Here is a 26,420-nt window from a genome sequence, read left to right as displayed (position 1 = left end):
TGCCTGTCTCTCAGGCTTCTTCTGCTGGGCCTCCAGAGTTAGGTAAAGACTATACCAGAGCTTACTTTCTTTTCCTGTGTCATGCCAACATGTCTCTTGACCTGTTGCTAAGGTATTGAACTAAGAAATCACCTTGGCTATGTCAGTTGACTAGATAAAATTAGATTTTGCTTTAAATATAGGATGAGGACTGAAGAGATGACGTAGCAATTAAGGAGCTTGCCTGTGAAGCCTAAGAACACGTTTGAATATCCAGGTCCCACGTAAGCCAGACACAGTGATGCATGCATGTAATGTCGCACATGCACACAAGGGGGCGCACGCATCTGCCGTTTGTTCACTGCAGCTGAAAGGCCCTGGCGCACCCATTCCCTCTCTCTCTCTCTGTCTTTTTCTCTCTCTCTCCAAAAAAGGATGAATTTATGGATATATATATATTTTCATTCTTAGGGTGGAAGCACTGTGCATGCTGGTAAGCCAGTGTTCAACCACTGAGCTACATCCTGGTCCTTAGATGAAGTTGAAAAATGCCACGAGATGCTATCAGGGTTGGATATTTAATGTTTTTAAAATGCCTCCAAGACTGAGGGTAAAATTCTTGCTATGTGTGGTGAAACTTAAAACACAAAACAAATCTGATCTGTCTTGGTGGAATCACACTATTTTTCTAATCTCTAATGTAAATTTTTTTTAACTTCCTACATAATTTCTGAACTATATTTGTAGGAGAATTCTAAGACTTACTGCTAACTGATACACTGAACTTCTGAGTAGGTAACAAGTATACCAATCTTTCAGGTTCTGTAAGTGGAGTTCTTAGGTCCAGTGCGCATGTGCGTGCGTGCAAACACACACACACGTCAGAATGCAGAAGAAATTCTAGAAGCACAGCTAGGATGCTCACTAGGTCGAGTCTGTTGAACTGAGAGAGTTCTCTCCCTTTATTGTTTTTTAACCCCAAAACGTGTTTACTAGGATTATTTCCCGCTCATCTTGATCAGGCTGCTGTTAGTGCTGCTTCCTCCGGAAGGAACATCCTTCTGCAAGCCTTGCTTTTCCTCCTGTGGGCTGGCAGGGGACAGCGCAGCATGTGTGTGCATGGCTAAAGACCGAGGTGATTTTACAGCATCTTGGGCGGTTCTCGTCCATGAAATAGGAAGTGAGCTCTGCACCAGGGCCTTCCTGTGTTTCCTCTTCTCCTTTTCTGGAGAGGGGTGAAGGAGAGCCTTGGCGAGAGGTGAGAGGTGTGTTCTCATAGGAAGGGTCACACTGCCAGAAAGGGCTGTTTTTTCTTATTAAAAAAAATATTATTGGGCTGGAGGGATGGCTTAGTACTTAAGGCGTTTGCCTGCAAAACCAAAGGACCCAGGCTCAATTCTCCAGGGCCCACGTTCGCCAGATGCACAAGGGAGCACATGCGTCTGGAGTTCGTTTGCAATGGCTAGAGGCCCTAGTGCACCCATTCTCTGTCAAATAAATAAAAATAAAATATTTAAAATATATATTATTTAGTTTTTATTTTTTGAGAAAGAGGAAGACAGAGAGAGAGAGAAAGAGAAAATGGGCATGCCAGTGCCTCTAGCTACCACAAACAAACTCCAGATGCATGTATCACCATGTGTATCTGGCTGACATGGATTCTGAGGAATTAAACCTGGGTCCTTAGGCTTCACAGGCAAGTGCCTTAACCACTAAGCCATCTGTCCAGCCCTATTTCTTCTTGTTGTTGCCATCACTATCCTCATTATCTCTCAGGTGGCTTGCCTGTTGCTATCTTTCTGCACATCCAGAATCATTACGGGCAAGGTGGCTTCTCCCCTGTGTCCACTATACCACTATACATTTTTTAAAATAAATCTTTCCTCTGTTTAAAAATATATTTTTGATCTTTATTATATATACATATGTATATCTATATCTATATCTATATATCTATCTATCTATCTATCTATATATATATATATATATAGAGAGAGAGAGAGAGAGAGAGAGAATAGGTGTGCCATCCACTATATTTGCAGTTCTTTCCAGTTTACTTTTAAAATATTTAATTTATTTATTTATTTATTTAAGAGAGAAAGAGAGGAAGAGGAGAGGCACACCAGGGCCTCCAGCCACTGCAAACAAACTTCATACGCATGCACCACCATGTGCATCTGGCTTATGTGGGTACCGGGGAATCAAACCTGGATCCTTAGGCTTCACAGGCAAGCACCTTAATGGCTCGGCCATCTCTGCAGCCCCACCCTTCTCAGTCTCTTAACTTTCGCACACTCCCCATCCTTTTTTTTTTTTTTAAATTTGAGAGCGACAGACACAGAGAGAAAGACAGATAGAGGGGGAGAGAGAGAATGGGCGCACCAGGGCCTCCAGCCTCTGCAAACGAACTCCAGACGCGTGTGCCCCCTTGTGCATCTGGCTAACGTGGGACCTGGGGAACCGAGCCTCGAACCGGGGTCCTTAGGCTTCACAGGCAAGCGCTTAACCACTAAGCCATCTCTCCAGCCCTCCCCATCCTTCTTCCCATCACATTTCAGAGCTCATATGACTGCACACGGTCTCCCTCTGGCATCCCCCGTGTTTTCGCCCACTGGTGGTTTATCTTCACGTTTTCCAGAATGTTCTGATGAAAAATAAGCTGAGTTCTGGTGGAATGTCACTTTTATGTTGAAAGAGTGTTATGGGTTGTCTCCTAATTAAATCACTTTTCTTTTTCACCATGTAAGCTTCTGTGGCAATGAGAATAATTTTCTCATGGAAAATTCGAACCCAGAGACAGCAGAATCATTTCCTTTCCATTCCCTAGCTCGGCAGTAACATAACAGCATGTCTGTGTCTTTCCATGACATCAGTGATGAGGCGACAGGAACATGGGATGGCATGTTTGGGAGGTGCCCTTAGCGTCGAGCCGGGTGGAAACAGTTAGCAAAGAAACCAGTTATCTGGGAATTACTTGTTTATGAACAAGGTTTTCCCAGAGGAACCATGGGAGGGGAAATACAGTTCTGGATTCAAGAAAAAAAAAATTAAATTCCATTTCCTATTGTTAAAATAACTCACAGAGAAATGATGATGTTTCATGGACATTTTACTATTTTGGCTAATGTGGTTGTTTTTCTTATTCCTAGTGATGTACTTTGAATTTCCGCTACCTCTCCCCCACCCCCACCCAGGGCTATTTTTAGTCTCATTGATCATCATGATGTTCTGTATTACAAAAATATGGTAACAATCTTGGGTTTCACAACTTCTGACCCAGAGGAATTTGCTTTTTATTTACTGAGGAGACACATTGAATTTCTGCAAACTTCCTGACTGTGAGGCTTCATATCGTTGCTAGATAATTTAAAATAACTAAAGTTAAAGTGATTTTCACAGCATAAAAGCCAGTAAAGTGGGCAAGTTTACAATCAGGCCTTCCCGTGGGAGAGTCTGATGTGGTTTCATTGTAAGACAGTATTGAACAAATGAGTGTCCATTGAGGGCTTTGATAACCTGGTCATTGTACATTCCTCAGAAATGTGAACCACATACACTCAGATCAGAAAGAAAAAAGATGTAACTCTGAGCCGGGCGTGGTGGCGCATGCCTTTAATCCCAGCCCTCAGGAGGCAGAAGTAGGAGGATTGCTGTGAGTTCAAGGCCACCCTGAAACTCCATAGTGAATTCCAGGTCAGCCTGGGCTAGAGTGAGACCCTACCTCAAAAAAAAAAAAAAAAAAAAAGATGGCGTTATGCCCAGTTCTCGGCATCCCAAGTGACCACCAAGGAGAACCAAACACGTATGCAAGGGCAAGGAGCTTTATTTTGGGCTTAAGCTCAGTTTCTTTTATTTATTTATTTATTTATTTATTTATTTATTTATTTATTTATTTATTTAAGAGCGACAGACACAGAGAGAAAGACAGATAGAGGGAGAGAGAGAATGGGCGCGCCAGGGCTTCCAGCCTCTGCAAACGAACTCCAGACGCGTGCGCCCCCTTGTGCATCTGGCTAACGTGGGACCTGGGGAACCGAGCCTCAAACCGGGGTGCTTAGGCATCACAGGCAAGCGCTTAACCGCTACGCCATCTCTCCAGCCCTTAAGCTCAGTTTCTTGACTTCACCAATGCAATGGATCTGTACAAGAGCCCCAAGTAGTGGGAGGGTAGGGTTTTTATGGGGATTTGAACATAGAAAAAGGGGATGGGTAAATGATTGGTTGATTTAAACAGTGTACTCTTCTGGTTGGCTTAGGATTTTGACGGGCAAAGTTGGCGGGCTGGGGCTAGGGGAATTGAACTTACCTATGACTACAGGAATGTATGGCATAATCAGTTTCCAGTAAGTGTTAAACCCACCCTTACCGGAAGATAAAAACTTAGACCTTGCCTGGAAACAGAAATTTAGGCCTCCTGGTTCCTGAGCCCTTCAATGGAACTCTGTAGATATATGCATATATATTTAATTCTTTTGCTTATTATTCATTTGCAAGCAGAGAGACAGAGGACGAGGGAAAGAGAGAGAGAATGAACGAGAATGAGAGGGCACACTAGGGCTCCAGAAGCATTTGACACTGTGTAGCTGGCTCCATGTGGGCGCTGGGGAGTCAAACCTGGGCCGCACAGACAAGTGCCTTCAACCAGGGAGCCACTTGCCCAGCCCTCCATGGCGATCTCCTGAAGACAATTCCATGCCTCCAGTGGCCTGTGATGCACACACAGCGTGGGCGCTGACGTAAACAATGGCTTGACTCACAGGTTTCTGATGTGATTCTGATGCCAAAGCAATGTGAACATGGGGAGAGCCAGACTTTAGACTTCTGAAGCTTGGTCTTTTCCCAGCCAGGCAATATGTACTGTGACTCTCTCTCTCTCTCTTTTTATTTTTATTTTTTAAAATATTTTTGTTTATTTTTATTTATTTGAGAGTGACAGAGAGAGAAAGAGGCAGAGAGAGAGACAGAATGGGCGCACCATGGCCTCCAGCCACTGCAAAGGAACTCCAGACGCGTGCGCCCCCTGTGCATCTGGCTAACGTGGGTCCTGGGGAATCGAGCCTTGAACCGGGGTCCTTAGGTTTCATAGGCAAGCACTTAACTGCTAAGACATCTCTCCAGCCCTCTTTCTCTCTCTTTTAAATATTTCATTTTTATTTATTTGACAGAGAGAAAGATTAATGTGCACACCAGGGCCTCCAGCCACTGCAAACAAGCTCCAAATGCACTTGCCCTCTTGGGCATCTGGCTTATGTGGGTCTTGGGGAATCGAACCTGTGTTCTTTGCCTTTGCAGGCAAACGCTTTAACCGCTAAGCCATCCTTCCAGCCTGACTCCCTCTTTTCACGCTGCCCCTGGGAGCAAGCTGAAACTCCCAGGCAGATCTGTGATCATGAACGGAAATAGCCAGTGAGCTGTGTGGCTAAGCGAGGATGCATTTTCCACGTACAATATTTTCTTTCTTTCTTTTTTTTTTTACATGTGTGTGTGGTGTGCGTATGCATATCTGTGTGGGTATGGCACATGCGTGTGTGTGCAGGTACACGTGGGTGCCAGAGAGAACATCCATCGCCACAAATCTTTATTGAATCAGGGTTTTCTACTGACCTCAGATCTCACTGTTTTGGCTTGCCACTAAGCCCAAGGGATTTGCCTCCCTGGCACTGGCATTAACACCACACATGGCATTTTATGTGGGTGCTGGGGACCTGAACTCAGCCATTATTTCCTGCTTGGGTCTGTGTGCGTTCTGTGTACAATTTCCTGGGCATGTGCTTCTCTTTGCTCTTGAGCACGGTGTGTGATCGCGCAGGGTCTGATAAATAAAACGCCCATCACTTGCCCTTAGCTAAATGTCAGGAAAGGAACAGGAAAGTTGCAAGTCAGGCTAGACAGCAAAATAACAGCAGCGATCAGGTAACTGCGCTTCCCAGCGGCTCACCTGCTGGATTAGCTCATGGGCCCAATGACGGCTGGGCACGAGTTACTCAAGGTTACATCCCTGATATGTAGGAGAACCCTGCCCAGAAATATTGCCTAAAAGAATGAGGAGGAAGGCGTGGTGGCGCACACCTTTAATCCCAGCACTCGGGAGGCAGAGGTAGGAGGATCACCGTGAGTTCGAGGCCACCCTGAGACTCCATAGTGAATTCCAGGTCAGCCTGGGCTAGAGTGAAACCCTACCTCAAAAACAAACAAACGAACAATCAACAAGAATGAGGAGGAATCAGACATGGTGTTTCATGCCTGTAGTCTATATGCGTGACTGAGGCAGGAAGATCATGAATTCAAGGCCAGGCTGGGTTATGTAGGATGATTCTGCCTCCAAAAAAGCAAAAACAAACCAAAAACAACAACAGTAATAAAAGATTCTAAGAAAAAGGAAAAGACAGCTGTTTCTTTTTCAGATGCGCAGCTTGAAAAGCACTTCTGAAACATTTTAGTGCAAATGGAGTTGGGAGTCATTGTTTTCCAGTCAGTCCTTTGTACAACTACCCACCTTTCCCCTTCAAAAAAGAGCAAAATGGGTTAATTTTTTCTACATTTATTTTCTTGGAACTTGAAATTTTGGGGCCGGTGATTCGCTCACATCTTTTTTTTTTTTTTTTTCAAATTTTTACTAACAACTTTCATGATTATAAAAAATATCCCATGGTAATACCCTCCCTTCCCCCACTATCCCCTTTGAAACTCCATTCTCCGTCATAGCCCCTCCCCTTCTCAATCAGTCTCTCTTTTATTTTGATGTCATGATCTTTTCCTCCTCTTATGATGGTCTTGTGTAGGTAGTGTCAGGCACTGTGAGGTCATGGATATCCAGGCCATTTTGTGTCTGGGGGAGCACGTTGTAAGGAGTCCTGTCCTTCCTTTGGCTCTTACATTCTTTCCGCCACCTCTTCCCCATTAGACCCTGAACCTTGGAAGCTGTGATACAGATATTGTAGTACTGAGCACTCCAGTCACTTCTTTCCAGCACCATGATACCTTCTGAGTCGTCTCAAGATCACTGCCATCTGAAAAGAGAAGATTCTCTACCAAAAGTGAGAGTAGCATTAATATAAGGGTATGAACATTAAGAGAAGTGCTTCACTCACATCTTTTTAAAAAAAACTTATTTATTTATTTAAAAATTATTTATTTATTTGAGAGAGTGAAAGAGAAAGAGGGAGAGAGAGAGAGAGAATGGGCACACCAGGGCCTCCAGCCACTGCAAATGCACTCCAGACACATGCACCACCTTGTGCATCTCGCTTACGTGATCCTGGGGAATTGAACTGAGGTCCTTTGGCTTTGCAGGCAAGTGCCTTAACCGCTAAGCCATCTCTGCAGCCCCTCCATTGCTTTTTGTTCCCTGTTTTCCCCTCCTGGCCCCAAACAGGAGGAATCGTCCTGCAGGGCGCAGCTGCTCTCTTCAGGCCCCTGGTGTAATGCTCCCACCTTAAAAATCCCAGAGCATCCGTGTTGGCTTCCCTGTTCCAAATTGTCAAGCATTTGCTGCCATTTGGCTGAGCCATGCAGAGCCCTTCCGTCCACTTCCTTCCCTACACCCTCAGAGTGTTAGGATTTAAGAGGTAAGGTTCTTGCCAGTTCTTAAATTTCATCTTTCTTTGGCATCCCCTGTTGACTTTCTGTTTTTTTCCTTCAGCGAGAGCTAGAAAACTTGAGAAGGTAGAAAAGGAGTCTTGGGGCTAGAGAGGTGGATCAGTGGTTAAGGCACATGCCTGCAAAGCCTAAGGACACGGGTTCAGTTCCCCAGTGCCCACATAAAGCCAGATGCACAAAGTGGTGCGTGCATCTGGAGTTTGTTTGCAGCAGCTGGAAGCCCTGGCATGCCCAGAATTACCAGCCTCTCTGCTTGCAACCAAATATATATATATATGTATATATTTATTTATTTATTTAGGAGTTTCCTCCAAAGAAGTGAAAGAGTGTGTGTCTTGGACTCTGATCACAGCCAGCCCATTGAGAGCACATAGGAAAGAGAGGATGGCTGCGCCCTTGTCTGACATGCACCCGAGTTGAGTGACTGCTGGTGGTTCGAAGCCTACACCTTCCATGAAGCTGAAAGCTGGTTGTCATCTTTTACCTTGGGTTGTGAGTTGGGGCTGGGGGCGTTCCCTTGGAGAACTGAATAGCACACATGCAGCATGGGTTCACTCTTCCTGCTGCTTTTTTTTTTTTTAATTAATTATTTATTTATTTGAGAGCGACAGACACAGAGAGAAAGACAGACAGAGGGAGAGAGAGAGAGAATGGGCGCGCCAGGGCTTCCAGCCTCTGCAAACGAACTCCAGACGCGTGCGCCCCCTTGTGCATCTGGCTAACGTGGGACCTGGGGAGCCGAGCCTCGAACCGGGGTCCTTAGGCTTCACAGGCAAGCGCTTAACCGCTAAGCCATCTCTCCAGCCCTCTTCCTGCTGCTTTTTAAAATTTTTTAATATTTATTTATTTTGAGAGAGAGAGAGAGAGGATGGGCACACCAGGGCCTCTACCTGCACTGCAAACAAACTCCAGATGCACATGCCACCTTGTGCATCTGGCTAACATTCGTACTGGGGAACCAAATCTGGGTCCTCAGGCTTCTCAGGCAAGTGCCTTGATCGCTTAGCCATCTCCCCAGTCCTTCCAGCTTCTTCTGTTTGTTTTGAGACAGGCTCTCACTATGTTTCCCGGCTGGCCTGGAACTCACAATACTCCTGCTTGTTATGTAGGTTGGCTTTGCTCTTGAACTTTTATTTTTCAGCTTTTTTTGTGGAAAGAGGTACTATCAGTGAATTTATTCAGCATACATATAGAATGACCTGTCACTTTCCAGGCTAGGGAGTGAGACCGGAGAGAGTGATAAATAGCCCAGCATTTTAGAGGCAGAAGGGCCTTGGTAAGATTACTTGCTGCTCTGTGTATCAGTTTTCTCATCTGTAAATTGGTAACAATTGTATAGATGTCACAGAAGTATTGCAAGAATGTGCATTAGGCTGTTTCTATTGCTTGAAGAGGATAGAATTTCCTTCGTGGAAGGGTAAAGTTTGAAGTGTAGTCGCATTTTGGGTTTAGCTGGGGTTAGAGAGCTGCTGATGGATGCCAGGTGGGAGCTGTCACTTCTTTGTCCCATGTTGCACAAATAGAGAATTAAAATAACCAGACTCAGGTGGCTCCATAAGGTTTTAAAATATATTTTTGGGGTTATTTATTTATTTATTACTATCTATTTTTAAAATATTTATTTATTTATTTATTTATTTGATAGCGACAGAGAAAGAGAGAGAGAGAGAGAATGGGCACATCAGGGCACATCCAGCCACTGCAAACGAACTCCAGACACATGCACCACCTTGTGCATCTGGCTTATGTGGGTCCTGGGGAATTGAGCCTCGAACTGGGGTCCTTAGACTTCACAGGCAAACATCTAACCGCTAAGCCATCTCTCCAACCCCTTTTACTATCTATTTTGCTAGTCAGAGAGAGAGAGAGAGAGAATGGGCGTGCCAGGACCTCCAGCCACTGCAAACAAATTCCAGACACGTGCGCCCCCTTGTGCATCTGGCTAACGTGGGTCCTGGAGAATCGAGCCTTGAACTGGGGTCCTTAGGTTTCACAGGCAAGCACTTAACCGCTAAGCCATCTCTCCAGCCTTTTTTTTTTTTTTTAAGTCGGGTTTCACTCTAGCCCAAGCTGACCTGAAATTCAATATGTAGTCTCAGGGTGGTGTTGAACTCACAGCGATCTTTCCTCTGCCTCCCAAGTGCTGGGATTAAAGGCATGCACCACCATGCCTGACTCATTCTTTGGATTTATAAGTGTGCCACAAAGTCCGAGAGAGCCTTGGCAGGTACAGGTAAGAGCTACTGGACCTAGCATGGTTTTAAACCTAGCTGGGATGGAGTGCGTGGTCATGATGCTGATTTGTTATATACAATAAGGGTTGCTTAAACATAAGCACTGGGGAGCTATGACAGTGGTCTATCACTTGGGACAGCTACTGGCTCTGTGGTACATCGTAATAGCCAGTGTGGATTGATTCGTGTCCCAGGCAGGAGGGCACAAGATTTCATCACACTACCCAGCACACAATTCAAAACTCATGGACTGTTTATTTCTGGAATTTTCCATTGAGTATTTTTGGACTGAAGTTGACTGTGGGTAACTGAAGCCACAGAAAATAAAAACCATGGAAAAGGTGGGGGGTACTTCATTTCCTTTTCTGGGAACTGATCCTCTAGATATGTTTCCACAAGTATAAAATGGCATACAGGCAGGCTTATTATACCACATTGTTATAGGAACCAAAGACTGAAAACAATTCCAGTATTGTTTTCATCAACAGAGGACTACAATCTGTCTGGCCAATAGAATACTGTTACAAAATAAGAAAAAAGAAATACTTACCTGGCAGGGGAGATACCATGACCATGAAGGTGGTTTTCCTGGGGTGAGGATTATCCGTTGCTCTCCGAATGTGCTGACCTCTGTGATTTCCCCAAATGCAAGAAACTTGATTGCCCACTTTGTGGTAGTGGGGGATTGCTTTCATGCTCTTCCCTGTTTAAAATCTAAGAAAAGAAAGAAAGAAAAAGAAAGTTGAGGGTACCCTCTGCATGCTACCAGGAAAAGATCTCCAGGATATATCACTAAGTGAAAATGCAGAGTCAAATCATATATGTAGTTAGCCAGCTCTTGTGTGGAAAAGAGCAGTAAGCCCAGAGTCTTACCGAGGTCAACTGAAACTTGAATACATAGGAATCGTGATGGTCTGTGTCAGGAAGTGAGAACTGAGCAGACAGGCTGAGGGGAGGGACATGCTTCACTGTGGATATATATATATTTTAATATTTTATTTATTTATTTATGAGAGAGAAAGAGACAGACAGAAGGAGAGAATGGGCTCACTAGGGCCTCTAGCCACTACATATGAACTCCAGACACATGTGGCCCCTTGTCCATCTGGCTTATGTGGGTCCTGGGGAATCAAACCTGGGTCCTTAGGCTTCCCAGGCCAACGCCATAACTGCTAAACCAATTCCCAAGTCCCAACTCTGGATATTTTTTATAGGTTTTAGTTTCAAAGCCATGATTTATTGCCAAGTTAAAAATGAAATTTGAGAGATGGCTTAGAAGTTAAAGTGCTTGCCTGCTAAGCCTATGGACCCATGTTCAACTCCCCAGATCCCATGTAAGCCAGATGCACAAGGTGATGCACGTGCAAGGTTGCACATGAGCACAAGATGGTGCACATGTCTGGAGTTTGGTTACAGTGGCTGGAGGCTCTGGCGCGCCAGTTCTCTCTCTCTCTTATAAACATATGGCTAGTCTATTGGGCTTGCCTCAAAAAATAAAAAGAAATTGGAAAAATGAAATACTCAATTTCATTTCAATACATTTCAATATTCAAATGAAAATAGCTGTCTTTATTTACATAGAGCTCAGACTTGAACATAATGATTTGAACCAGGAAGTGTTGATCACCTGCTAGAGACTTGTATGGGAGAGACAGATGATGAAGGTAACAATGAGGAGGCCTCACTAGGAGAGATAATGGTGTTGGGGGTGGGCTTATGGATGTTATAGCCAGTTTCCCCATGCCAGTGTTTGGCACGCTCTCCTGTTGCTATTGTCCACCTTATGTTGGCCAGGGGGTGATGTCCACCCTCTGCTCATGCCATTGTTTTCCCCTGCCATCATGGAGCTTTTCCTCAAGCCTGTAAGCCAAAATAAACCTCTTTTTCCCATAAGCTGCTCTTGGTCAGGTGATTTCTACTAGTAATACGAACCAGACTGCAACAGCAAAGTGGTATCAAGGAGTGGGATTGTTGCTAGACACCTGACTGTGTAGCTTTGGCCTTTTGGAACTGATTTTCAAGAGGAATGTGGAAGGATTTGAAACCTTGGCCTAAGAGATGACTTGCATTGCTGTAAGTACAGCTTGATGGACTATCCTGGTCAGAGTTCAAAGGCCTGAATGCAGAAGGAACTATGGCGTGTGAGGTTTGGCTTATGAGGGTGAGAAAGTGCCTTGCCTGCACTGGGCTAGAAGCAGTATTGTGAGAGACTTGCTGTTATGCCCATGTCATGAGAAGTTGTACAGGGGTGCATTACGTAGACATGAACTGGTGTGAGCAGAGGGATATGGCACAGAAAGAAAAATATTTGGGAGAATTGCTGTCTGTTCAGCTGCAATTGAGAGATTACAACCTTTAAGATAGATTGGGCTAGCTGACCTGCGCTGGGGCAACAGGAAGAATGTAGACTCTTTTGGAGGGGCCTGAGTGCTTAAGAAGTGTCCTATTCTTCAAAGTCTGCTTTATTTACCCATGGATTAACAAATTGGCACCCTACCTGGTATTGTAGAGTCTAATAAATGCAGGAAAGAGAGGGTCATTGAGTTTGCAACACGGTTTTGTGTTTTGGAAATGGCCTTGGGCAGTATGAAGCAGGTTTGCTGGATGCCTGCATGGAGACCCCATGGGGCCATGAGGATGAACGGTGGATTGCAGTGGAGATGCTGGGACCACGAGATGGCTGCTAAGGAAAGCTGCCAGCCTGATGAAGTTTTCCAGGACTGTGAGTAGCCTAGCTGGAGGGGGGGAATTAGAATGCCAGAGACTTGTTGCTGGTAAGAATTATTGGACTTGGAGACTTGTCAGTAGAGTTGTTGGACTTGAAGCTACAGAGTTTGATGTTTGCCCTGGTTGTTTTAAGTCTTGTATTGGCTGAATATTTCTTTGCTATACCCAATGCCATCTTTTGCAGTGTGAATGTTTATTCTGGGCCATTATGGGTTTTTGCGGATTTTTTTTTTTTTTTTTTGGTATTATGCCTTAGTTAAAAGACCTTGGACTATGGGGATGTATGAACATCATTGAATTGATAAAAACTATGGGAACTTTTAAAGTTGGATGAATGCATTGCATTTTACATCATGTATGGTTCTCAGTTTATGGGGGCCAGGAGCAGAATATGGTGGTTTGATTCAGGTGTCCCCCATAAACTTAGGTGTTCTGGATGCTAGGTTCCCAGCTGATGGCAATTGGAAATTAAAGCCTCCTAGAGCTGATGTATTGTTGGAGGCGGGTTTATATGTGTTATAGCCAGTTTTCCCATGCCAGTGTTTGGCACACTCTCCTGTTGTCCACCTTATGTTGGTCAAGGGGTGATGTCTACCCTCTGCTCATGCCATCGTTTTCCCTGCCATCGTGGAGCTTCCCCTCAAGCCTGTAAGCCAAAATAAACCTTTTTCTCACAAGCTGCTCTTGGTCAGGTGATTTCTACCGGCAATGCGAACCTGACTGCAACAGGGAGGCAGAGGATGATCTCAGATGTGCTCAGAAATGCCATCCACCTTCTTCTTCTTCCTCTTCTTCTTCTCCTCTTCCTCCTCCTTCTTCTTCTCCTTCTCCTCCTTCTCCTTCTTCTCCTTCCTCTTCTTCCTCTTCTTCTTCTTCTTTTGGAGACAGAGTCTCTCATTGGCCTGGAGCTCTCCAATTAAGCTAGACTGGCTGGCCGACAAGCCCAGGAATCCTCCTGTTTCCATCTTCTCATTGGTCGGATTACAAGCATGGACCATCATGTCCATGGGGTTCTGGGAATCAAGCTCAGGTCCCCATGTTTGAAAAATAAGCACTTTTCTGACTGAGATATCCCCCAGCCCTTCACAGTCCTTCTATGGGCAGCTACAGGTAGGCATCATCCTGTTCCTAATAGAAAAGGATCCTGCTGTGGCTCCTGGCTACGCCTACGGGGCAAGGCAGCAGCCTGAGCTCTAGTCACGAGACCCCAGGGAAGGCCACAGCACAGAGTACAATGTTTATAGCTTTCACGAAGCTACAGACCTTGTAAACTGGAGGGGGGAAGACACTGCAGCTCCTTACCAGGGTCATTACATTAGGCCTTTGTCATAGACAGCCTCACGCTGCTGGGATGAACTTCCAATCCCAGGCACAAGTTGTGGTAGGAATGGATTTACTGAAGCTTACAGATCCAGGGGGGGTTCCATAATGGCAGAAGTTGGCCGTCTTTCACAGGTCCACACAGAGAGAAATACCACCAGCAGCACCATGAGCAAGCACGCTCCAGGACCCCCCGGCAGAGCTCAAGCACTCCGTGTAGATTTTACTGGAGTTCTGATCCGCCCCCAAACACACCTTAGGGCTGGACCCTAGGATCTGCCCACAGATCTTCCAGCCAGGCAGCTGGAAATCCAAGAAGCTAATAAAACTGAATCTATTGGGGGACATCTATTCAAATGACCACAGCCTTACTGTGGCATTTGGTGGTTATATGAGGCTAATGGCTCTCTGCTTTCGTTGGAACATAGACTTGAATGTCTGAAAAGAGATTTTCATTGGCAACATGGGAGACAGTCTACATTAACTGGTTAACCTGTGTGATAGAGTATCTGTAAAGCGTGCAGCCACCTCCTGCCTTTCCTTCCTGCTGCATATGAAGATGTCCCTGGCATGGATTTTTTGTTTGTTTGTTTGTTTGAGGTAGGGTCTCACTCTAGCCCAGGCTGACCTGGAATTCACTATGTAGTCTCAGGGTGGCCTCGAACTCTCGGCGATCCTCCTACCTCTGTCTCCCGAGTGCTAGGATTAAAGGCGTGCACCACCACGCCCGGCTGGCATGGATTTTATGTCATGTTTTCTCACTACTTCTAAGTGATACTTCTCCTGTGTGTCATCTCTTTATAACCGTCTTAAAGATCTCACTGGAGCTAGTCAGGGGATGAACAAAATCCCTCTGGCCTCTTTGAGGAAAGATCGTAAGTGAAACAAAGAACTGAGCCCCAAGAAGCACTTTTCTAGGGGATTCCTTTGTTTCATAAAGTTCTGAAGTCTAGAGAGGGGATTCTGCCTGCCTGAGGTCACTCGGTCAGTCGTTTGTGACCCAGCGAGGGCATCTCCCAGGACTCTTGACTCACTGTCCTCACAGACTTGGGCACGAGGACAGCTGCACATGACACGGAGAGAAACTCTTTCACTGTCCCGTATCAAGGATCAAACCACACGCATCCCAGGCCATCTGCTTTGCGTGGATATGATTGCCCGTGGGATTTTTAAAATGTCAGGCTGGGAGAAAGGGCTTTATAGCTAGTGACTTTGTCACCAGCTTCAGTTTTCCTTTGGCTTTGACAATGACCGCTGTCCACTTGGCATTTCAGCTTACACCCAGGGGCTTCGAGCTTGCTGTAGAGAACGCTCTTCCCGCCCTGGTCTTTACTTGTCCTCAGCCTTCGCACAGCTGTCCCTCCATGTGAGCTTGCTCTGTGACATCCAGAGTGCACCCCTATCTTAACACTTGGCATGTGTGGTGGTTTGAGTAGAATAGATGGCCCCCAATATATTCAGTTTTTTATTATTCGTAGTTTGCATCTGCAGCCACCTAGCTGGAGGCAATGTCACCTGGTGGGTTTCAGATTTCAATTTAAAGATATGCAAAGTGTGCCTAGCTGGAGTTCCTGAAGTGTGCTGTGTGGCTTTTGGCTTGTACTTGTCTCTCTCTGTGTCTGGTCCTGTGAAGGCAGTCCAGCTTCTTCTGCCATTATGGAACTTCCCCTGGATCTGTAAGCTTCAATAAATGTCCCTTCCTCCATAACTGTGCCTGGTCTGGAAGTTCATCTCAGTGAACCTGAAGCTGTCTGCTACAGCATGTGACACCTCCCTGATGTCTAGTGTTGGCTAATTAGCTAGGAGGGTGGGTCCTTGCCTTTCTCGTTGCCTCTCTAGGGACTGGTACTGTGCACCATGAGGGTGATTTGGCTTTTCACTTTCATCCCAGCAAAACATGAAAGCCTTTTCCTTCGTCACTTCTAATTCAGTGAAAATTTCTTTTGAAACATTTTATCTTCATTTAAATTTATATTTATATTTCTTTTAACACTTCTGGGCTGGAGAAATGGCGGAGCGGTTAAGGTGCTTGCCTACAAAGGCAAAGGACCCAGGTTTGATTCCCCAGGACCTATGTAGCCAGATGCACAAGGTGGCGCATGCATCCTGGTATTCGTTTGCAGTGTGGCTAGAGGCCCGGGCACACCCATTCTCTCTCTCAAATAAATAAATAAAAATATTAAAGATAGAGCCGGGCGTGGTGGCGCATGCCTTTAATCCCAGCACTCGGGAGGCAGAGGTAGGAGGATTGCCATGAGTTCAATGCCACCCTGAGATGACAGAGTTAATTCCAGGTCAGCCTGGACCAGAGTGAGACCCTACCTCGAAAAACCAAAAAAAAAAAAAAAAAAAAAAAATTAAAGATAAATAAACATTCTCCAAAAGAGCAGGGAAGGGCGTCTTAGCGCAACTGCTAGGACAGAATGGCATGGGCTGAGTGACTTCAAACGCGGACATTTATCAGTGACAGATCTAGAGGCTGAGAGGTCCAGTGTCGTCCTGTGGGTCTTTCGTGGGAGTCTGCCTGGTGTCCTGGTGCTGCTGACCTCTCCCTGAGACTTCCTGTGCCTTCCCCTTCCTGTGCATGAGACCAGTGGAGGAGGGGCGAGTAATAGACATGAAATGCACAAGGCTTTGGTAGTTAATTATGTATTCAGCTATTTTGGTGGTGGAGAATGAAACCAGGGCTCCATGCATATCAAGCACTGAGCCACATGCCTAGCCCTCCTGCCTTCTTGTAAGACCACTGGTATCATTGTGATGGCCTGGCAAGCTCCACCTCCAAATTCTAACACATCGAGGGTTAGGGCTTCAATGTGTGGTTTTCAGTCCATAGCATGAGGGCTCACAGATGACCTATTGACATTATGCAGGGGAGGGGGGTAGAGGGAGGGAGGGAGCTGAGTGGTGAGAACTAGGAGGTCTTTGGGACCTAGGTATTCACCCCAGAATCAAGTAGAATTCTGCTGGTGATCCAGTCCTGTGGAAGCTGTTCAGATTTGGCCAGACAGAGGTGTACTTCTTCCAGCAAAAGCTCCCCCTGGAATTGCTCAGCTAAAGGAAGGAGGGATAAAGGGCACAAAAGGTTTTCCTGAACCCATCCCACATTCCCCACGTCTGAACATTGCATGCCAGGGTTGGGCTCTGTGACTCTGATCATGCTTTTGGCACATCTTTCATGTCTGGTACTATGAAGTGTAACAAGAAATGTGGCTTGGCAGGTATTGTACCAAAAAGAGATAGCAATCCTCATGGCCTTGGGTGAGGATGAGGATGGGCTTTTACTTCAAGCTCCTTTGAGTGTAAACTCACCTCATTCCAAAGGTAGTCTGTAAAGATCAGATCTGTCCTTGGACTGAATCAAATTGACTTGGAAAATTAAAACCTGTTGTCTGCAGGCTGTTCATTTCCAGAAGTAAAATTCTCCTGATCTTGGGGGTCTAGGAGAACCTTTTGATCAGTAGGACCTAAGTTTAAAACATAAGTGGCAGAAATCAGTCATTCTGCAAGGAGCTCTGACAGTAGTCAAGTATATTTCGTGAGTAAAATGAAACCACAAAAGTGAAAAGTACTAAGCTCAAGAATCAATCCAATCTGGGTGTGGTGGAACACACCTTTAAAGCCAGCACTCAGTAGGCTGAGGTCAGGAAATGTCTAAATTTGAGGCCAGCCTAGGCGTTCCAAGTCATCCTGGGCCAGCCTGAAGATACTACCCTAAAAAAAAAATCAATCTAAGATCTCACCAGGCTGTCACTGACTTTATTCTGAGGGAAAGGCAGGGTGGCTTCAAATTCTCTTTTTCTCATACACAACTGAATGTTCTACAAATGTGGGGGTCCAGAGAGGGGGGTCATAGGATTATAGCTCAGTGGCAGAATGCTTGCTTAGTATGTACAAGACCCTAGACTCATCAACATCAAAAAAACAAACAACAAAACACTCTTAAATGTTTCCGGGCTATTTGATTTTTTTATACTAATTGGTAAAAGAAGCAATATGTAGTCAGTATTTAGCTCCTTTCTTTAAAGAACATTATAATAGCAAATAAAAGAACTCAGTCAAGTATTTTAGGACAAGTTGAAGTCAAAGAGAGAGATGAAGAAAAAAACCCTTCAAGAGTACCATGGGGGGCGGGGAGCTGGAGAGGTGCTTAGTGGTTAAGGCACTTGCCTAGGAAGCCTAAGGACCCAGGTTCAATTCCCCAGTACTCACTTAAGCCAGATGCACATGGTGACACATACATCTGAAGTTCCTTTGCGGTGGCTGGAGGCCCTGGCATGCCCATTCATATTCATTCTCTCTCTCTCAAAATAAAAATTAAAAATAATCTCCCAATACTTTTTTCTTTTTAAGTGCATTGGAACATCAGTTCAGTAGATACTGACACGTCCCTCTGACAAATGTTTGTACCAAAGAGAAATGTCGAAATCCAACCCAGGGAAGAGCTAATACATTTTGTACATGTGTGCCAGGAAGATCGTACGACCAAGAAAAGAGGTCCACGTGTTTCTAAAAATGTGTTGATGCCAAGAGTTCATGGCTTTAGAGGCTGGGGCATAACTCAGTGAGAAAGCATTTGCCTGGTGTGTACAGGAACTGCATTTGATCCACAGCTTCATTGTAGGGGGAGGGGAGAAGGTGGGATAGGAGAAAAGGTAGAGGAGAAAGAAGAAAGAATAAAAGAAGGAAGAGAAGAAGAAAGAGGAGGAGAGGAGTTGTTGGTATTCAAGGTTTGGGTACTTGAATTTTACTACTCCATCCTGCTTGGATTATAGACTAAGAGAAATATGGACAGGGAGAAACAAAGCTGAGTTGGAAATTAAAGCAACGCGAGCCTAGATGGAAAGCAGCAGACTTTCTGCTCCCTGCAGAAGGCAAGGATTCCTTCCTTTCCTCCTGCCCCACCCCAGCGCAAGCACGCACACACGCACAGAGAAGCAAGAGGTTTTATTGCATGGCCTCAAGAGAAGAAAGAGACCATGTGGTCATGTCTTGAGCACTCTGGAATCCCACTAACTAGCATAATGAGCCCAATAAATGTACAATCAGATGAATAGTTCTTCCCTTTGCAGTGGACTTGGAAGAGAATGAAAGGATGGAAGGGAAGACTGGGAACTTTCTTTCCCCATGGGCAGAAATAGAATTTTGGCAAGAAGGCTCCAAAGTGCCATTGTATATTGGCATCAGTCACATGTATCTGAGGAGAAGATTGTACCCTGGGAAAAGTGTTTCGTTTTTTTTTGTTTTTTTTTTTGCCCCAGGCTGTTAATGTACAAAAGCCTTAAAGCCTAGGCTAGAGTTTAGAAACAAATAAGTTAATTAAAAGTATCAGAAGGAGGTGTGAGATTGTTGCTGAGCTGGAAGACACCGAGAAGGATTCAAACAAAGACTCTGTACTTCGCCTCACTGGGGCACCCATAGCTCCAAGGAAATGGTGGTGGGCCAGGCCTGAGTTAAAAACCGGGGCCTTACATCATCTCACTGGGTCTATTTTCACAGAAATCTGTCATTTCGAAGTGGCCTGTTTGACCATGTCACAGCCCAATGTTGCAATAGAGACAAGCAAGGAGAAAAGAAAGAAATTGCACACATCATATTCTTAAGGAAGTTGGACAGCCATGAAAGCATCAAGAAGGAAATCAAATAGTGCCGGGCCGGGGGGGGGGGGGAGGGAGGGGAGGAGAACCCTTTCAGGTGTAAGAGGAACACCTATTTTCTCCTTGGTAGGGATGGGCAAAGGAGGGTTGGTATGTGCTGGATGTGAGCTAAGGGAGTGGCTTGGTCCAGAAGGAAGGTTCCAGGGAAAGCAGAGACTAGGAGAGCTGTTGGCAGCAAAGAATTGGCTGACAGATTTAAAGCTGGAGGAGCCCCAAAGGCAAGGTCTGTTTTCCCACAAGATGTTTTCTGAATTCTGGGGGCAACATAGGCACTCTAGACTAATCTAAAAAGGCAAAAGAAAAACTCTCACAGTCTTGGGTTATGTAGGAGACAAGATCCTTCTGGAAGAAGGGACTTGTAGCAAATGTTTACTGAGTCTTCCCCTAAAGATACTTTGCAGATTTTGTTTAGAGAGAAGGAGAGAGAATTGGCACACCAGGGCCTCAGCCACTGCAGCTGAACTCCAGATGCTTGCGCCACCTAGTGGGTGTGTGCAACCTTGCACTTGCCTCACCTTTGTGTATCTGGCTTAGGTGGGATCTGGAGTCGAATGTGGGTCTTCAGGCTTCATAGACGAGTGCCTTAACAGCTAAACCATCTCTCCAGCCCAAGTCTTCTATTTTGATGTCTTTCTTTCCTCTTACTTCTTCTCCTTCTCTTCCTCTGGTTGATGACCAAGTATCCAAGCAGATGAGTTGATGGGGGACATTTCATATTCAATCCAAAAGTTGCTATGTGAAGATTTTTAGACTTTTTCTCTAAATATTTATATCTTATAGATCTCCCAACCCTCAAATCTCTACCAAGTCCCCAGACCTGAATTTCATATCACATAGCACAATATGGGCTTTCCCCCTCATATCAAGTGGAAATTCATTATAAAATATTAGGGGAATTAGTATATAACTCAGAAAGCTCAAGTTATGGGACATAAATGCTTGAAGAACAAATAAATGAAAGGAACTCTGAAATAGAAGCCACGACAACTATTGAATGTTAGTTACAATGCTGGATGAAACAGTGATTTAGAATTTCTTTTTCTTTTTCTTTTTTTTTTAGTTTACTTACTAGAGAGAGAAAGTATGGATGTACCAGGATTTCTTACTGCTGTAAATAAACTCTAGACATCTGGGCCACTTTGTGTATCTGGCTTTAAGTGGGTACTTGGGAATCGAGCCCAGACTTTGTAAGCAAGTACCTTTAACCACTGAGCCATCTCCACAGCCCATAGAATTCCTGTGTAGGAATGATCTAGAGATCTCATGAGATGGAAGGAGAGCCTGCTGTCTGGGACGTTTCATGTCTGGTTACATTTTGGTCACTTTCTTCCCTGGTCTCTGGGGTGTTTCTTTTTTTTCTCAATTTTTATTAACATTTTCCATGATTATAAAAAATATCCCATGGTAATACCCTCTCCCCCACACACTTTCCCCTTTGAAATTCCATTCTCCATCATATCCCCTCCCCATCTCAGTCAGTCTCTCTTTTATTTTGATGTCATGATCTTTTCCTCCTCTTATGATGGTCTTGTGTAGGTAGTATCAGGCACTGTGAGGTCATGGATATCCAGGCTATTTTGTGTCTGGAGGAGCATGTTGTAAGGAGTCCTACCCTTCCTTTGGCTCTTATATTCTTTCCGCCACCTCTTCCGCATTAGACCCTGAGCCTTGGAAGGTGTGATTGAGATCTTACTCAGTATGCCAATCACTTCTTTCCAGCACTATGATACCTTCTGAGTCATCCCAAAGTCACTGCCATCTGAAAAGAGAAGATTCTCTACCCAAAGTGAGAGTAGCATTAATATAAGGGTATAAATATTAAGAGAAGTGCTTACTGGGCAGTTTGATAAGCATAGTATATACATTTTTCCAGACATCAGCCGATGTTACACCCCTAGGGCTCATGACTACCCCTGTTTTAAGTTTTCAGTACCAGGAATGTGTTCCCCCTCATGGAGCAGGCCTCCAGTCCAATTGGAGGGCAGTTGGTTTCCACCATGACAGACATGCCACTATTGCACCATTGGATCCTTTGGCCTGGCTGGCCAATTGTAAGGCTTGCAATGTCCACTGTTGAGTATCTTCACTGGTGGTATCTCTTTCTCCCATTGAACTACATGTAGAATGGCTTCTTCCAGCTTTCTGTCAGCTGGTTTACATGGAGGAGGTTATCAGCTCAGTTCTAGCAGGATTTCTCAGTGGTCTTGCAGCCCAAGTGTGTAGAGTCTTTAGCAATAGGTTCTTATCATGTATTCCTGGTGGGAAACCAAGGGCCTTGGCAATGGCTTATAATGTTTTGGGGGCATCAGAGACCTCCCTGGCCAACAACTCACTGGAGGTATCCTATCCCTGGCACTGAAAATTTTCAAACAGCGATCTATGGCTCCTGAGTGTTCCATTGTCCAAAACTGGAGGATTCCATATGATTTATTTGCATCCTCTTAGATTTTGATTAGCCCTTCTCCACCTTTCCTTTATTCAATCTCTTCCCCTGACCTCTGACCTGGATAATCATATTTTTTTTTGGTTTTGTTTTGTTTTTGCTCTTGTTTCTTTTCTCTCATAAAATGTAGGAGTTTGTTAGAAGTTAGCTAATATTTGTCTAGGTTAAAAGTTTCTCCTTTACACTAACCTAATCTCTTTTTATTCCTGTCTATGCTTTCGGTCCCATTGTGCTTATCGTAAGTGCTGTTGCTCTGATATCTGGCAAAATGAACAATTCATTGATTTCAGTGAGGTGATACCAAATGTGGTTAATAGTCATGTCTGGAGGTTAGCCGGAAGCGTTGCTTATTCACAATTATACCGGTCATGGTTAATAAAGCATTGGGTGAATAATAGGGTCACTTGAATATTCAAAGAATGCCAAATAAAGGTCTCTGTCTTAGCTGTGGTTTCCATCCAGTGAGCATGGAATAGTTCCCTGGGCCTGGGGGGAAAAGAACCTCCTCTCAACTTATACGTTGTGCATTAGGTTTCCCCCTTGAACCTGAAAATGCAGCCAGATTGGGAGACTGTCATATACCTCTAGCTCTGGGGCCTGGAGGAGAGCCAATCTGTGTTCCCTGGAGACGTGGCAGAGCAGTCACCTTGCAGCTAGCTGGGGGAAGTAAGTCTTGCACCTTGATGCCGGCGCTGGAGGTGAGGAACAATGACTGTGCATGTTGTCTTTGAAGCAGTAGTTCCAAAGCCATGGTACACTTGGCATGGCAGATAACTGATACGGCTGACTTTGTCTGCTAGCACTTTCCATGCCATCTTTTTATTTATTTATTTTTAAAATTTTTATTAGCATTTTCCATGATTATAAAAAAATATCCCATGGTAATTCCCTCCCTCCCCCCCACACACTTTCCCCTTTGAAATTCCATTCTCCATCATATTACCTCCCCATCACAATCATTGTACTTACATATATACAATATCAACCTATAAAGTACCCTCCTCCTTTCCTTTCTCTTCCCTTTATGTCTCCTTTTTAACTTACTGGCCTCTGCTACTAAGTATTTTCCTTCTCACGCAGAAGCCCAGTCATCTGTAGCTAGGATCCACATATGAGAGAGAACACGTGGCGCTTGGCTTTCTGGGCCTGGGTGACCTCACTTAGTATAGTACTTTCCAGGTCCATCCCATGTCATCTTTTAGAGACAAGGCCCCTTACTGTTTTCCAGCCTTGAAGTTCAAAGAGTGAGCTTTCATATCCTTGTATTCCTCTGCCCTTCAGGCTGCAGTAAGTTGGTCTAGGGCTCAATAAGAACTTTCTCTGTCATGCTTTTTCTTTTTTTTTTAAATTTTTTTGTTTATTTTAAATTTATTCATTTGAAAGTGACAGAGAGAGAAAGAGGCAGATAGGGAGAATGGGCGCACCAGGGCCTCCAGGTGCAGCAAACGAACTCCAGACGCGTGCACCCCTTGTTCATCTGGCTAACGTGGGTCCTGGGGAATGGAGCTTCGAACTGGGGTCCTTAGGCTTCGCAGACAAGCGCTTAACCACTAAGCCATCTCTCCAGCCCCCTTTTTCTTGTTTGGTTTTTCAAGGTAGGGTCTCACACTAGCCCAGGCTGACCTGGAATTCATTATGGAGACTCAGGGTGGCCTCAAACTCACGGCAATCCTCCTACCTCTGCCTCCCAAGTGCTGGGATGAAAGGCGTGCACCACCACGCCCGGCCCTTTTTCCTTTTTTGAATTGAGGATTTTTTTTTTTTCTTGGACATTTTTCTGTGGAGCTCTTTCTGGCTCCCACAGCAGAGGTGACAGGATAATGGTACAGAGCGGTACAGAATCTTAGCAACTTTCAAGTTCCTAGCCCCATTTGTTCTTTCCCTGTGAAAAGGGACTTTAAACAAGCATCACTGTGACTTTATGGGTTATGTTACCAGTTCTGCTGATCGAGTACAGTTAGTCAAATGCATGAGGCATTCATCACACACAGCTGTCTGTTACTAGTCCCTGAGCATATATGACTGACTAGCTCACACCCTGCCCAGGGAGGTCATATATCTGAGCAGGATTTGGCAGGTGCGGTGCCATGGGGACATAAAAGCCCCCAAGGAGAAGCGTCTAATTAGGTATATGGACAGGGGCCAAGTTCAGGAAATATTTTCCAGCAATGGACTTTTTTTTTTTTTTTTTTTTTTTTTTCTTGAGAGATGACTAGGAGCTGTGTGGGCAGGTCTGTGAAATGATTCCAGGCAAGGAGAAATCACTGAGCCAAGGCCGGGAGGTGCTGTGAGACTGTTTGAAAAACTCCAGGCTGTTGAGAGGAGAGCCCGTGGCTATAACCGGAGCTGCAGGAGCGGGTTCTGCCTGGCCTCCTGGGCATTGCTCGTTTCTTAAGAGCCATGTGCATTTACAAACAACTGGACAAGAAACCCGAGTTTCTGACTGTTCCCCGAATAGCTTTCTACTAACTGGACGGTTCCTACTAACCCCCTCTCCTTATTTCCCATCAACAGAAAAGTAGTCTTAGGATTAAAACGAATGTTTGCAAAACAAACCTGATCTGCTTTAAATCCCAACGTTTGTTTAAGTAACACAGAGGTTGTGACATTCGTTGACAAAGGCAGGAAGTTCAAAGCCCACAGCTGCGCACCGTACTGAATCCTGCTGCTCTTGGCATCCCTGGGCCGGTGTCGGGACCTGGCGTTTGTTACGCAGGTCCGCAAAGGAGACACAGTGCAGATGGCAATATTCTTTCTTCCTTGGGAGAAACAAATCATGTATTTCTAAAACTGCTTTTTCAGAGTAAGAACATAATTGGTAGCAATGGCTGTTACTTATGACTTTTCAAAGGCAAATACCAGAGGGGGGAAGAAAAGCTTTGTCAGAGGCAGAATTTAGCCATTTTAAGAGTTTTTTTTTTTTTTTTAAAGACTTTGGATGCTTTTGTTGACATTTTTGGAGGACAAAATGATCTCAAGCAGCATAACCACATGGAAGGTGTTTTTGGAGGGGCTTAAGGGTTTGGAGCGAGTCATGGCACCCTGCAGTAACCTCACCAAGGTAGGGTCCTTGATATCTAGGACCCAACTCAGCTCAGGAATGTTGAGAGCTTTTTATTTTATTTTTATTTTAAAGATTTCTTTTTGTTTATTTGAGACAGAGAGAGGGAGAGAGACAGAGTGAGAATGGATGCACCAGGGCCTCCAGCCACCGCAAACAACCTCGAGACGCATGCACCACCACGTGCATTTGGCTTACGTGGGGCCTGGAGAATTGAACCTGGGTTCTTAGGCTTCGCAGGCATGCGCCTTAACCGCTAAGCCATCCCTCCAGCCCGAGAACTTCTTCTCTGAGGAGTGAGTTTTGTTGGGATTACTTGCTGTTGCTCAGGTAAAAGAATTGCTGGGTACCACAGGGGACCAACCCAGTGTTTGATGGTGGACCATGTGACACCCCACCTAATGCCTTGCAGATGTGCTTTCTGCTCTTTTCTGGAGCTGAGGGTAAGGAACCAAGTGGAGATGGCCAGGTGGGCTAGCCTCCCCCACCAAGGCTGCTCACGTAGAAGCTGGCCTGGAGCTGCAGCTGAGTGGGGGCCATATGTGGTCTGTGTGTTGGGACCTAAGAGTTTATGTTAGCTCTCAGAGTGGCACATGGAACCCAGGCTCAGAAAAAAAACAGAACTGTAGCATGCACTCAGTTGAAGTCAGGAAACGTGAAACAGATCTGTGAGTGGATCAGCAATTAAGAAACACAACAGTTGAAGCCAGGTGTGGTGGCACATGCCTGTAATCCCAGCACTTGGAGGTGGAGGCAGGAGGACCAGGAGTCCAAGGTCCTCACAGGTTACATAATTAGTTCAAGGCCAGCCTGAGGTACCTGAGACCCTGTCTCAGATAAACAAAACAAAATTCAATAGTAGGCAGTTTATGGCACTCACACAGATAGGAGCCAAGTGGTTGGAGGAGCCCAAGTCAAGTAACAGGGCACTTGGGAAAGGGTCATGTTTTAAAAAATATTTTATTTTCTTAAAATATTTTAATTTTTATTTATTTGAGAGATAGAGATACAGAAATAGGCAGAGAGAGTGTGAATGGGTGCTCCAGGGCCTCCAGCCACTGCAAACAAACTCCAGATGCATGTGCCCCCTTGTGCATCTGGGTCGTGTGGGTCCTGGGGAGTCGAACCTGGGTCCTTTGGCTTTTCAGGCAAGCGCCTTAACCACTAAGCCATCTCTCCAGCCTGAACTTTCATTTTCTTATCTAATCCTAATTACTTTCCCAGCACCTCTAAGTTCCCTCGGTGTCTATAAACTGCCATCTTTGCCTCTGGAGGTTAAGTTCCTGCGTGAGTTGGGGCTCCATAGCAGTTCGTGGGCGTTCACTGCAGGGAGGCTCATTAGAAGCCTTGAAGCTTTAGTTAGGGCAAGGCAGTGGAAATGTAAGAGCTAAGAATTGAGG

At 45.1% G+C, this 26,420-nt stretch overlaps 1 protein-coding gene and 1 non-coding gene across 4 annotated transcripts in view; both read left to right on the top strand.

The window, feature by feature from the left end:
* Tmem241 (transmembrane protein 241) overlaps positions 1-26,420 on the top strand; it is a 152,061-nt gene that overhangs the window by 102,070 nt on the left and 23,571 nt on the right. The window lies entirely within an intron of this gene.
* On the top strand, positions 10,355-10,518 carry LOC123455227. The gene has a single exon (XR_006633769.1). It is a non-coding gene; the product is annotated as a U1 spliceosomal RNA (small nuclear RNA).

The sequence above is a fragment of the Jaculus jaculus genome, chromosome 15 (genome assembly GCF_020740685.1).
Source record: "Jaculus jaculus isolate mJacJac1 chromosome 15, mJacJac1.mat.Y.cur, whole genome shotgun sequence".
NCBI classification, from domain to species: domain Eukaryota; kingdom Metazoa; phylum Chordata; class Mammalia; order Rodentia; family Dipodidae; genus Jaculus; species Jaculus jaculus.
This window is presented reverse-complemented; position numbering and strand designations above follow the sequence as displayed.